Here is a 13,409-nt window from a genome sequence, read left to right as displayed (position 1 = left end):
TCGATTAGAGCACGGGCTCTCATCAACAAGGTTGCCGGTTCGATTCCTGCATGGGATGGTGGGCTGCGCCCCCCCGCAACTAAGATTGAAAATGGCGACTGGACTTGGAGCTGAGCAGCGCCCTCCACAACTAGATTGAAGGACAATGACTTGGAGCTGATGGGCCCTGGAGAAGCACACTGTTCCCCAATATTCTCCAACCAAAAAAAAGCAAAAAACAATGTTAACTGAAAAAAGCAAGGCACAGAAAAACAGAGTATGCGTCCATTTATACAAAGTTAAAAAAAATAGCAAAACTGAATACATGCTTTGTTTAGGAATACACATGTAAATGTAAAACTGAAAATTCAGGACAATTTTTCTGGGAAGGGGAAGATGAAATCTTGGAGACCGCCATCAATGGGTCGAACCATTAATTGATTTCATTTCCAGGAAGAAATCTTGGAGGGGCTTTAAAAGTACTGGTCTTGTTCTGTTCTAAAGCTAGGTGGTGGGTACATAGGCACTTGTTTTATTAGTATTATCTAAGCTACATATTTATTACATGTAAAAAAATGGAACAAATTTGTTTAAAGATGTATATGTTTATTTTCTCTCTCTCTCTCACACACACACACACACACACACACACACACACAGTAGTTTAGAATTTATAAAGCAGGGAAGTAATGCAGGATACCAATCCCTTTTCAGAATATACAGTTGCCCTCAGCCACAATTCATTTCCCTTTTTTTGTTTGTTTACTATTCCGTGCATTTCAACACATATACTCTTCTCTTTGTTCACAAACTGCTGTATTTCGAAACATCAGCTTTGTTTTGATTCTGAGTCTCTCTATATACTTCAAATCCATATCAGCCTGTTCATTTATAAAAATCAAGGGCTTGCACAAAATGATAGCTGTCCCCAAATGAGGTAGCCTCTCTACACACTGAGAAGGAAATGAAGAGGTGAGAGCCTTTTAAGTCCCAGGAGCTTTTCTGTGCATTTACTTGCGTTGGTTTTTCCTTCAGACTGTTAAGTTATTTAACCCAAATCTACAATTAACCCCAGTTACTTACATTCAAGATTTATAGCCTACTTTACATAATTTTAAAATAGATTGAAAAAAAGACAATTTTTCATTGGAATATACTTTACTTTCCAGTATATTACGCTCTCTGAAAAGAGAGAGGTGAGCAGTGCTACCACCATGCCAAAACATTTCCAACTTTACAATGATGTGGAGTAAATAATCTTACATGCATCTTTTATGCAATGCATTTATTTCGCAAAGTTGGGCATGCCTGTACTTGAGCCCTTCTCTCACAGGCCTTCTTCACTAATTGCTTTGCTGTCTGCGAATGAGGACAGCCATCCACAGATACAGAAGTGGGGAGTAAGGGAAAGAGGAAGGAAGAGAGGATGGATTTTCTGGTGGTGAATCCCTTGACTTGCAGCTTAAGTCCAAAGCAAAAAGCAAAACTACTGATGGAATCACCTGTAAGGACAGTTTCCTGACAGAGGGGCTTGGAGAGGAGCTCCCCATGAAAAAAGACAAGTGAAGAACTACAGTTAGAGGCAAAACCCTGGTACTTCTGTCTCCCCGAAAAGAGGAAGGACAGAACTTCAGGAAGTGGTACGAGACGCACAGTAACCTGACCGGACAGGTAAAACACTACGGTAGGTAACTTAGGCTGCAGCAACAGACAGCCACCCACTCCCGGGTGCTTCACACGGCACGCGTTTATCCTTTGCTTACCCTGTGTATTCAATGACAATCAGCAAAGTGGCCCTGCTCTCTGTGTCACTCAGGGACCCAGGTGACAGAGGCTTTGTACTAATATGGGCTTCCTCAATCACAATAGCAGTGAGAAGAGCGAGCTGGGGCCTGGCTCTGAAAAGTCTTCCCCAAAAGTAACACATGTCACTTTGCTCACATTTGGTTGACTGAGGCAAGTCTCAGGGTCTCACCTAACTTTAAAGAGGGGGAAAAGTGCATCTTGGCTGTGCACCCAGAAGATAGGGAATGGTCCGTGAATATTAACATTTACCACAAGCATTAAACCTGGATGAAGGAACTTTCAGTAGGCAGATACATCTAGTTTATTCGTGGAAAGTATATCAAATATTTCGATGTATAAATATACAAACATTTATATATCTAGTCTCCCGCTAAGGGACATTTAGGTTGCTACCATTGGTTTCTTTGTGAGTACAAAGGTATCTTCTTATGTAGATGGGTAAGACTTTCTTCAAGGAATACATAAGATATATGTATATACCTGGGGTGCCAAAACAATGCATACAGGTGGACACTTTGGTCAACGTTGCTCACGCAGTACTTCGCCATAATCAGAAGTGTCTGGACGCTGATGGTAACCACTTTGAGCACCTCTCGTAATTGTACAAGTCAAATGTGACTTGTATTCATCTTTTATTATCGGTGTATATTGACTATTATAATTTTAATACAGTTTTTTCCTTTCTTAGAATGTGTATACATTTTTTTGGCACCCTCTGTGCATATATAATATATATGTACCCACACACGGAATTACACTTATGGCTATGGGTTACCTTCAATTTTCTGGGATATCATCAAATTATTCACCGAAGTGACTGTAAAAATTTACACTTTGAACTCATTGCTCCCTCTCACCAACTCTTGGTAATATCAGACAGATGATTATGACATGACATCTCAATGTGGTTTTAGTTTTTTGTTGTTGTTGTTAGATGAAGTTGAACATATTTTTCTCTCTTTTTTTTCCCCTCTTTTTTCCCCTCTGGTATCATTTTCACCTTTCTTCAGTAAATTGCCTATCTTTATCTTTTGTCTGTTTCTATTGTCTTTCTAACTGATTTGTTATTCTTTTGTTGGTCAGTGTACTGAGTTGAAATATTAATATTTTCCTTTGTGATTTGTGCTTTTCCTTTCTTGTTTATAAATTCTTTCCTACCCTGAATTCATACAGATATTTTCCAATATTTTCTTCTAAAAGTTTTCTAATTTTGCTTTGCATGTTTGGTTCTTTATTTAGGATTTAGTTTTGGTATGCTGTGAAATGGAAATCGACTTGCATCTTTTACTAATAAGGTTGGCTAATTTACCCAGCACCACTTAACGAACAGCCCATCCTTTCCCCCACTAACTTATGTTACTCAGTCACATAAAAGGCTTCCTGTGGATTCGCATCGCTTTTTAAGATCTGTGCTCTGTAGTCTGATTTGCCCAGCCTTGTGCCTATACCATGCTGTTTTAATTATTACAGTTTTTTAGTTATCTTAAAATCTGGTAAGATGAATACCTCTGCCTTCCCTTTTCTTCAAAATTACTTCAGATATTCTTGGCCCTTTAGGAAAAAATTCATTTTCTTTAAGTTTTCAAATATACCAGCTTATAAAAATGTTCATAATATGCCTTCTTTTTATCTTGAATATTTTTACTTATACCTCTTCTTTCTTTTTTGATTAGTCCTATAAAGGTTTGTCTACTTTATTAGTGTTTTCAAAGAACCAACTTTCGGTTTTGTTGATTCTTTATTTCCTACTTCACTAAATTTTGTTCTTTGTATTATTTTTTCCTTCTACTCCTTTGCAATTACTCTACTTTTTTTTCTCTAACTACTTAAAAAGAATACACAGCTCATAACCTTTCTTCTCTTCTAACAAATGAGTTCAAAGCTAGTATTTTACCTCTAAGTCCTGCTTTATCTTTCTTTCTCCTTAAGTTTTGACATATGGTATTTTGAAGGGTATTACTGGTCAGGTATTGTGTAGACTGTCCCTCAGTTTGGGTATGTCTGATATGTAGTGTTTTAAAAGTTGATCATTTCTAAATATTTTCTAATTTCCATTATAGTTTTTTCTTTGACCCATAAATTATTTAGAAGTATACTTATAACTTTCTAAATATAACGTTTCAAGTTATCTTTTATTACTGATTTTAATTACACTGCAATGTGGATTAAAAAAAAAGCATGGTCTTTATAATATTGACTTTGTAGAATTTTTTGAGATTTGCTTTGTGGCCTCATACATGGTTAAGTCTTATTAATATTTTATATGTGCCTGAAGAGAATGTGTATTCTCTTATTTGGGAGATGTATGGTTCTATATATATCTACTACATCAAACTTATTAATTATATTATTCAAATCGCTTATACGTTTATTAATTACTGGGAGAGGTTTATTAAAATTTCCCACTATTGGCTGTAGATTTGTCAGTTTCTCCTTATAATTCTGTCAATTTTTGCTTTATATATTTTGAGATTAGATCATTTCATGTGTATCGTTTTAGAATAGTATCTTCCTGGTGGATTGAACCTTTCATCATTGTGTAGTATCATTCGTTATCCCTAATAATACCTTTGCTCTAAAGTCTATATTGTCTAATGTGAAATAACAATAGCAACTTTATTTTGGCTACTGTTTCCTTAGTATCACTCTACTTTCTATTTTTCTGGCCTCTTGCAAATGACATACAAATATAACTAGGTTTTTAAAAAATTCAGTGCTTTTTAACTGGCAGATTTACATGACTTACATTAATTGTTATTACCGATATCTTTGGATTGACATTTACTTTCTATTTACAAGTTTTTTCTTTGCGCTTCCCCCACCTCTCTATCTACTCCAACCCTCTTTTGAATGGATTGATAGTTGCCTTTACTTCTGTCACCAACTATCTTTATTGATTTGATTTGGAAGTTCTCGATTTCTATTTTTTTTTACTAAATTTTAGATATGCATACCACACCAAACAATGCCTAAAATTAAAAATCACATATTCTCTTCTCTTGAACTATAAATATAGAAGACCCTAACATTTTAATGCACATTACTTGTCTCCTGGCTTATTTATTATTGTTACCTAACATTTTCGTTCCTCCTTGCTTTATACTCTGTACATCAGTCATTATTATTATTACTATTTCATACAGTCAAAACTTATTTATTCACATTCACCAATTTGTTCACCACTACTTTTTTTATATAGTCCTTTCGTCTTGGCTCAACTTCCATTTTTCTAAGACACATTCATTAGTATTCAGATGTCTTTGTTTGAAAGTGTATTTTGCCACCACTCTTGAAAAATAGCTTAATTAGGTATAGAACTCTAAGTTAAAAGCTATTTTTCCTCAGCACTTCGAAGACATCATTCCATAGTCTTCTGGCTTTTATTGTTATACCTGCTTGAGTCTGCTATTCCTCTGTTATAATTGTTTTTTGTCTACCTTTAATATTAAGGCTTTCTCTTTGGTGTTTTGCAATTTTATTTTGGTACTTTTAATGTAGATTAAATTTATCCTGCCCAGGACTAAATATGAGCATTATGCCTTTATCAAAAATTTTGGAAAGTTTTGGCTATTATTTGAGTATCGATTCTCCCTCATTTTCTGTTCTTTCTTCTTCTATAATTCCCATTAGACCTCTGTTGAAACTTCATTGCATTCTCTATGTATCTTCACCTTCCTTTCATTTTTTCCCTCTTTACCTCTTGTTTAAAGCATTCTGGGTAATTTCATAAATCACTATTTGCGTTCACTAATTCTCTTTAGGTGTTCCTAACCTGTACACTTAGTTATTAAAACTTCATTACTAAATAAAAGCTACACAGTACTGAAAATAAATGAACTAGAACTATGTGTATCAACAAAGGTCAATCTCACAAAGAAAGTTGGTTAAGAAGCGCAAGTCAGCAAAATACACAGATATTTCTGCTTCTACTGTTTAGTGCTATACTAGGGGTGCCAAAAAAATGTGTACACGTTTTAAGAACGGAAAAAACTGTATTAAAATTATGCTGATGATGGTGGAAGATGAGGGTAAGGGGGATCAATTATTTGGTGATGGAAGGAGAACTGATAAAAAAATTATGCTGATGGTAACCACTTTGAGCACCTCTTGTAATTGCAGAAGTCAAATGTGACTTGTAGTCATCTTTTGTTATTGGTATATATTGAGTATTACAATTTTAATACAGTTTTTTCCTTTCTTAAAATGTGTATACATTTTTCTGGCATCCTCTGTATACCTGTGTGGTGAATTTAGAAAGAAAAGCTAGGAAATAGTAAACACTAAAATTCCTAATGGTTACCTTTGGATAGAAAGGCAGTGAGAAGGTAAATGGGGGAGGGACACACAAAGGACTTTAAAGGTTTAGGAATGTTCTATTTCTAAAGCTAGGTGGTGGGCATGAGTGTGCTCCTGGCCTCCAAATTTTACACATATGTCCCTTATGTTCTTTTGCACATATGGAATATTGTTTTTTGTTGTTTTAAATTAAAACAGTTTCATATGTTTTTACACTGCTTTTATGAAAACCAGAAAGATGGCAAGCCTCTGAGAGGATAAAACCGTTTATGATTATTTTGAACTATCCAGAGGACTTACGGCCGTCTCCGTGGACTCTTGCTGAGTTGGTCAATTTCCACCTACCCTATCTTACCATTTCACAATTTTATTCCTAGATAATCTGATTTTAAGTTGTGGTCAATCAGTACAACAGCATCAGGGACTATCACAAAATCATTACTGATATGGTTTCCAGCTCTTTGGGAAACAAGTCTGGGGTAAGCACTCAGAATCCCTGTTCTATAGACACATTTATAAATGGGCTTATTAGAGAAGATTCTTTCAGTCGCTAACATTTTCTCTAAGCAAAACAGCTTTAGTAATATCACCCTCTGTCCCTTTGGAATCTTGAGGTGGTATAAGATACATGCTACATTCAAGAATTTTGCCTTCTTATCAAGGAATCCTACATCTGTCTATGTGCTGCAGAATAGCATACCATGGTTTCTCCTTGGATTTTGACATAATTATTCATTAATGTTTATTAGTCAAAGTCAGGATGCACAAAGGGTGCCCAGCACAGACACATCTCAACATAGACACACAGAGATGGACTGTACCAGTGAAATCTACCCCAAAGTCCCAAATTTCATTTCAAGAAATAGCTTTTGCTGGAACTCTACTAGCAAATTGATTGAACAACTGTATCTACTTCATAAGATACAAAAATCAAAAGATTACTACTCCTTTTCTTAATTTGCAAGCCTATTTTTTGATAATGAGTCAAATTAATAAGAAAATGACCAAATGATGCCAACAAGTGGAAAGAAAGGCAGGAGAGGGACATGGGCACAAACTCAGTGGGTAATGACCTTCTGTAAATAACCACGATGAGGCAATCCTTCCAGCACTGTGCTAATTCTCAACGTCCACATCAGTATTTAAATTCCATCCAACCTGACAATAGGGGATTTCAAACGTGAGTTTCACAAGGGCAGGAACTTCTGTTTTTTTCACTGCTATAGTCCCAACTGCCAAGCTACAGTGCCCAGCATATAGTTGGCCTTAAATTCGTACATTTTTGCTGAATGAATGAATCAGAGCTGGAAAAGAATGCCTCTGCAGGATGTGGCACTTAACCTGGCCTAACACAGTTCCTTACCCAAAGCTAGAAAATCTGAAAATTACTGAATAAAGCAGGAAAAAAATTGCTTTCTTGGTGAAAGTTTTCTTAGAAAAGTAAAGTATAATCAATCTTTGGGTCTTGACCTAAACATTAAAAAGAAAAAAAAATATGCCCACAGCAGAAGAGCTGCTATATAAGCACCACATACACACTCAGTGCTCTCAATGTGTCCCCTAAAAGTGTATCCACACATAGAAAGTTTGGTGGTAGGCTAAACTATTTCTGATGAAGAAACCATTCTGGGGAGTGCAAGAAGAGGAGGAAGTATAAACCCGGTGGCTTTTAAAGAATATAAAAGCACATGCCTGATGGGGGCAGCTATCTGCTTTAGTCACACGACAGGCTTCTCACAGAAGAGGTTTGTCCTAAATGTCACTGCAAGGTTTGGAACACATACAGGCCGCATCCTCCATTTCAGCAGTAAACAATTCTGTTACTAATTTTTCTTCCTGGTAACACAAACCTCAGCCTGCCTAAACCTGCTGGACTGCCTAAAATTACTCCATGGTCTCAATAAGTTCTGTGGTCTTTTTTATTGGGAAAACTTAAGAGCGTGATTCTAACAGACTGCAGCGCACAGAAGGTGTCATACTGCTTCCCCCGTGGGGTTGGGCCGCGCCCCACCTGAATGTTCATTACCATCTTTCATATGCGTCTCATAAATTTATTAAAAACACCATCTGGATGGGACTCAGGTTTGTGCTGTGTTTCCAGTCTTCCAGTTTCCTCCCCGTCCCACTGGAATTTCTGCCCCAATTTGTGTCGCTTTGTTTACAAAACCATACTGCCCAAACCCAGCATCTCACGTCTGTCTCTGTCTGGTTTCCCTTTGCCGCCCTTCCGCCAGCCACACACCTACTACAATAGCCTGTGGTCTGAGCCAAAGGCGAAGGAAGAACGGCCGGGGCAGAAATTGCTTTTCCCCCTCTGTGCACATAGCAATTCTGCTCAAATTTAATTTGCTGCTTCTGAAAGCAAAAGTTGCATGTTAACAAAGTGTATATACTCTGCCAGTGTATGAATATCGGGATGACTCAGACCGTGGGAGCTGCAGGAGGAGTGCTCTGAAAACAATTTTACTGCTCTCTGTTCTTACGCAGCACCCGGGTGGCCAAGAGCGTGCCAGTAAATTTAATTTGGGAGTAATAAATTTTTTAAAAGGCAGTATTACTTCACCAGGACGTGACCTGAGGGCCACCTGTACCAGCTATATTTAAAGATAAGACTGACATGTTATTTAACTGCCTCCAAGGATCACCTTCGAGAGGTGGGGGGAAAAACCAACTTGAAGCAAATTTTCAAAAATGAAATAGCACTCAGCACTTACAGGGGACCATCGTCTTCAAAAGCTGTGCTTGTGTTGGGCTTAATTCACTGTTTTCCTGCCTGTTTTCCTTACAGAATGTTTTCTGACAGCACAGTGGTTCGTTCACACAGCAAACAAGTGCTTAATAGTCTCAGCATAGATTCCTCTCTACTGCCAAGATTTTCAGAGATACAAAGTATTTCTTTCAAAAAGACAACTAAGGCTATTAGCTGAAGGTCACACCTAGATATTCCCCTACAGACCTACACTTTTTAGTTTTAAAGGGGGCCTCACCCTCGGGTGCCAATCCCCTGGCCTATACAAGAACTTGCTGTTCCAACCCAACTGCAAGCCACCCTTCTGTCAAGTGATTCTAAAGGAAAAAAATACCCGCAGCTGTTGTGTCTGAGCAGCTGTAAAAGAACAATAGCTAGTTAGAGCGCAAGCCCATCTTTCTTGGAAACTATCAAAAAGCTACACAAATGTATTCTACAGCACTGGCACTAAGTTACATTAATTCCCAGTTTTATCTATCAGGTTAAAAAAAATCACTTTTCAATCATAATTACATCACATCACTGAAGTAAAACCTTTTAAAGTTTCCCTCCCCCAATTTTGCCGTTTCCAGACTCTGTCCTGAGCACCTCTCCATATCTGCAGGGGAAACCCACGGGAAGAAAACAGACCATGCCCCAGTCCTCTGAGCCTTTTTCTACTTTTGCTTTTCATTTTTGCCTGTTTTAATCAGTATGAATCTTAGCGTTCTTGTCATTCCTGTTCTAGCTCCAGGTCTGACATCACCAAGGTTGCCCAAATCACACCGCATCTTGAGATTGATTTATAACGGCTTTGACAATCGCACGGGGCTCTACTTAGCCAATGACAGGAAGAAGTAACACGTTCCCAAACTTCAAATGTGGTCCTCTCCCCCACGCCAAATAGTCAAACTCTATAACTGCTTAAAGCTAGAGCTCCAAACACTTCAGAAGAAATGGCGGTTTTCTAGAAGATGAAGGTGAGAAATTAGAGGTGGTTACTCCAAGGGGAAAGGTGAGGTGGGGCGGGGCCCGCGGCTCTCAATGTGCCAGTTCACCGGGATCAGTGAACTTCCTCTCCTCACGCTGGAGCCTTTGAGGAAAGTGTGGTCCGGAACTCCGTAAGAGGTCTACTCTCTTATGTGTAGTTGGAATGCTGGAGGTTTTAGCTGCTAGAATCTTCAATTCAAAAGACATTAAAGAATCAAGCATCAGATGTTTAACAGCTGTCACCCCTGCAGCGTATCACTCTGTAGGTGAGCCTTGAAATTTAGGACAAAGGCATATCCAGGTGTAAGAAAAACGATATTCCAAACATCCAACTCTGTGTTTGAACTAACAGGCAATATCTCATTGGGTGTTCTCTTTTCCTTTCTCTGGACATAATCTGCCAGAGAAAGACTCTACATCTGCCCCCTACTTAGGGATAAGTTATTCATAGGGTGTGGGGTGAATACTTAACATACAAAGAGTTGCTGAAATTGGTTTTCAGGTTTTGGAAACTCTACCTCAAGAAATTTAAAAAGTTATCGTGTAAAGGGCATCATTTTCTGTGAGTAGTATTATAAGAATTTTGCAGGGATTTATTTTCCTTGTCACCTAAAAGAAGTTGAAATCAACAAAGTTATTTTTGTTCCACGCTATTGGTTTAAAGGTTTGTGACTCAAGATCAGAGGTGTCACAATAGCCTGGGGGAATATTTTTCATTCACGATGAGCACAGAACAAAGGATGTGCAAAGATTATTTTAAAGCTCCACAAAAGAAGTGGTGGTTTGCTTAATACTGTTTTGTAAGGAATTTTTAATAAATTATCCCTTTCATAAAGTAGTAGCTTTTCCCTTCTCCTCCGCCTCCTCCTCCTTCTTTTTAAGCAAAAGGGTGCATCTAGTTCAAACAGCTTTAAGCTGGGATAATGGATAACTCTTCAGTCTTAAGATCTTAAATGATATTTCTTTAAATATCAGTATCAGCATCAGAAACTATAAAATTTGAGTTTTTATTAAAGTAGTATCAGTAGTGAGTGTTCAAACATTAAGTGGAGCCTTGTACACTGCACAGAAAATGTCCCAATCAGATCTGACAAGTGTGCTCCTACAATTCCTTTTTGGCGGAAACTTCCTGCTGCAGCTTTTGGAGACAGAGAGAAAGGCCAGAGATGACGCCAAATTCTCACATGTCTTAGCTCCCACCAGCCACCCTAGAATGAGAAGGAAAGAATCTCTGAGAATCTCAAGGGAGCAGGATGGAATTTAGCAGAAACATATGGGTAAAGGTGAGTCAACATCTGAATGCGTGGCTCTGGGAATGAGACTCCGTAATCAAACAACACAGGGTGCCCGAGGGAAAAACTTATCCCCTGGGCACTCTCCCAGTTTTAGCCTGAGGGACAAGCTCACGGCTGTGGGGAGGCCAAGCAATTCCCCAGGTGAGAGTGAGGTGATACCTCTCAGACAGGTATCAGAACTTGGGGTGCCTGGGGGATGTGGCGACCCAACTTCAAAGACTGACAGAGTCTTCCAAGTGACCTGGAACGACTCTATTCATACCTCTAAGTAAAGTAGTTTATCAGAAAAAAAAAAAACCTCAGCAAAACACACAGATTATACTACCTTCTGGAAGCTAAAATTAATCTTGATTGAGGAAACAGAATCATGCTATGTTTTCCAGTAGATTTACAGTATGTGATGAAAAGTCTTATCTAAAACAGAATAAAAGGTAATTTAAAAAGAGCCTTTTGCTACTATTTTGAATTAATTATTCTTTTAATGGTTTAACACTTAGTCTTTGGGACATGAAAAATGGGTGCGAGTATTTATATGGAACTTTATTACAAATATTTCAAATCTGCTGATTAAGAAGCATCTTATTTCTGAGTCCTAGCTCTCTTTGCATGTCTTCATACCTTAGTTCTGAGAAGGGAAATGTCCGCTCTCCCCTGCCCACGTTCAGCTCTGACACCCACTGCATACGGCAATGGGCTGGAAAGCAGGCTCACCCACAGTTCTGCAACCGGCTTCCTAGGCAACCTCGAGGAAGCCATTTAACCCCCCATGACTCAGTTTCTTTACCTCTAAAGAGGATGAGCCCTTCTTCTCCTTACTTTCTTATGATATTGACAGAATAAATTAGACAATGTTTACAAAAGTATCTTGAAATTTTCAGAGGAAAGCAAGATCCAGGCTTGGCACCTCCCCAGCCATGAAGAGCCAGGTTCCCCTCAAGTGGAATGGGTAGGTGGGACGAGCATTTCAGCAATCTGGGTATTACACAAGAGGGGAGACTTGTATCCCCATGAACTACCTTGCAATTGTAAAAGGACGGGGCAAGGGAAAGAAGAACCAATAACAATTCTACTGACTTGCAAAAAACTATTAGCACCTGCTAGTGTAATATGCAGCTGGCAGTTTCAGAATAACCAAGAAAGCAGTTCCTTCTGGTCGATATTTGCTGGGGACAGCAATTTCTGACCCATTGAATCAGATCAAGATGATCCGAGTCATTAGACCAAAGAAGCGTCTTTTGCTAACAGTACAGCAGCGAGGGGTCTCTTTTCATTAAACAAAGGGGTCCGTTCACAGCTTGCCTTCTAGGACAGTCACTGCTTTGGGGTTTCATGAGCTATCACAACTGAATGAGAAATCAAAACACATTAAAAAAAATCACACACTAATGGGCTTATCATTTATCAGTAAGAATGATGGTGGTAAATGCCACGTAGCTGCTGCACTCCTCTTGGGGGAAGTCAGGAGGGGTAGCAGGGAGACAGGAGAGGAAGAGAAAGAGGAAAGGTTCCTACAGTATTCAGATGGTCTTCAAATGTTCATAATTTCCTTAGGGTGTGCTCGTTGCCAAGTTGACAGATGTTGCTGGGAAAACCTGTACTATTCTAAAGAAAGGCTAACCTTTCGAGAGTGGGAGAGGGGGAGGGAGGCAGCCCGTCCCTTCCGTGAAGAGATGACATTAAACTGGACAGCAAACTACCTTTAGCATGCGCATCTTTGAAAGGCTGTGTGAACACTGCCAAAGAGAACTGTCCTGGGAGAAATTTCATTCTACCAGGGTTTTTCCTTGCCATGAATTTAAATGTGTTTTAAAACTAAATATTGGAATGCCCTAGACAAATAAATGATTATTAATTATTACTTTTTAAAACCACCATGACTCTGACTGATGAGTTGCACAACTTTCCCCTAAGAGAAGTCATGGATATGTCACTTTATGCTCTCTCCTAAGCGTTCGCCCACTTTCTTTTTCATTCCTTCTTCCTTGTTATCCTTTATGCATAGAGAAATGGGTTCTTCAAAGCAGATTGCCAATGATCTTATTCCAGACCTCCTGACTGGGTGCAAAGGTACATACCTCTTCTGCTTACCCGACCCTTGACATTTCCTAGAGAGCTTCCGAGAATGCTGAGTATTAATTTACGGGGCAAAATGGTACTTTTGGAAAGCCTTAGTCCTTGTCCACCAAAAAAGAGGAATAAGGCACAATAGGACTTCCTGGTTAAAGCCTGTAAGTCTGTCAGTGCAGCCAGATCAGCCTTCTGGGTGCTGAGAGCTGGGGCTGGGGGAGAGCGGGAAGGAAGTGTGGCCAGACCTC

At 38.8% G+C, this 13,409-nt stretch overlaps 1 protein-coding gene across 4 annotated transcripts in view; it reads right to left on the bottom strand.

The window, feature by feature from the left end:
- Positions 1 to 13,409, bottom strand: part of BTBD9 (BTB domain containing 9) — a 442,816-nt gene that overhangs the window by 103,376 nt on the left and 326,031 nt on the right. The window lies entirely within an intron of this gene.

This window comes from Rhinolophus hipposideros (assembly GCF_964194185.1).
Source record: "Rhinolophus hipposideros genome assembly, chromosome: 3".
Classification (NCBI taxonomy): domain Eukaryota; kingdom Metazoa; phylum Chordata; class Mammalia; order Chiroptera; family Rhinolophidae; genus Rhinolophus; species Rhinolophus hipposideros.
This window is presented reverse-complemented; position numbering and strand designations above follow the sequence as displayed.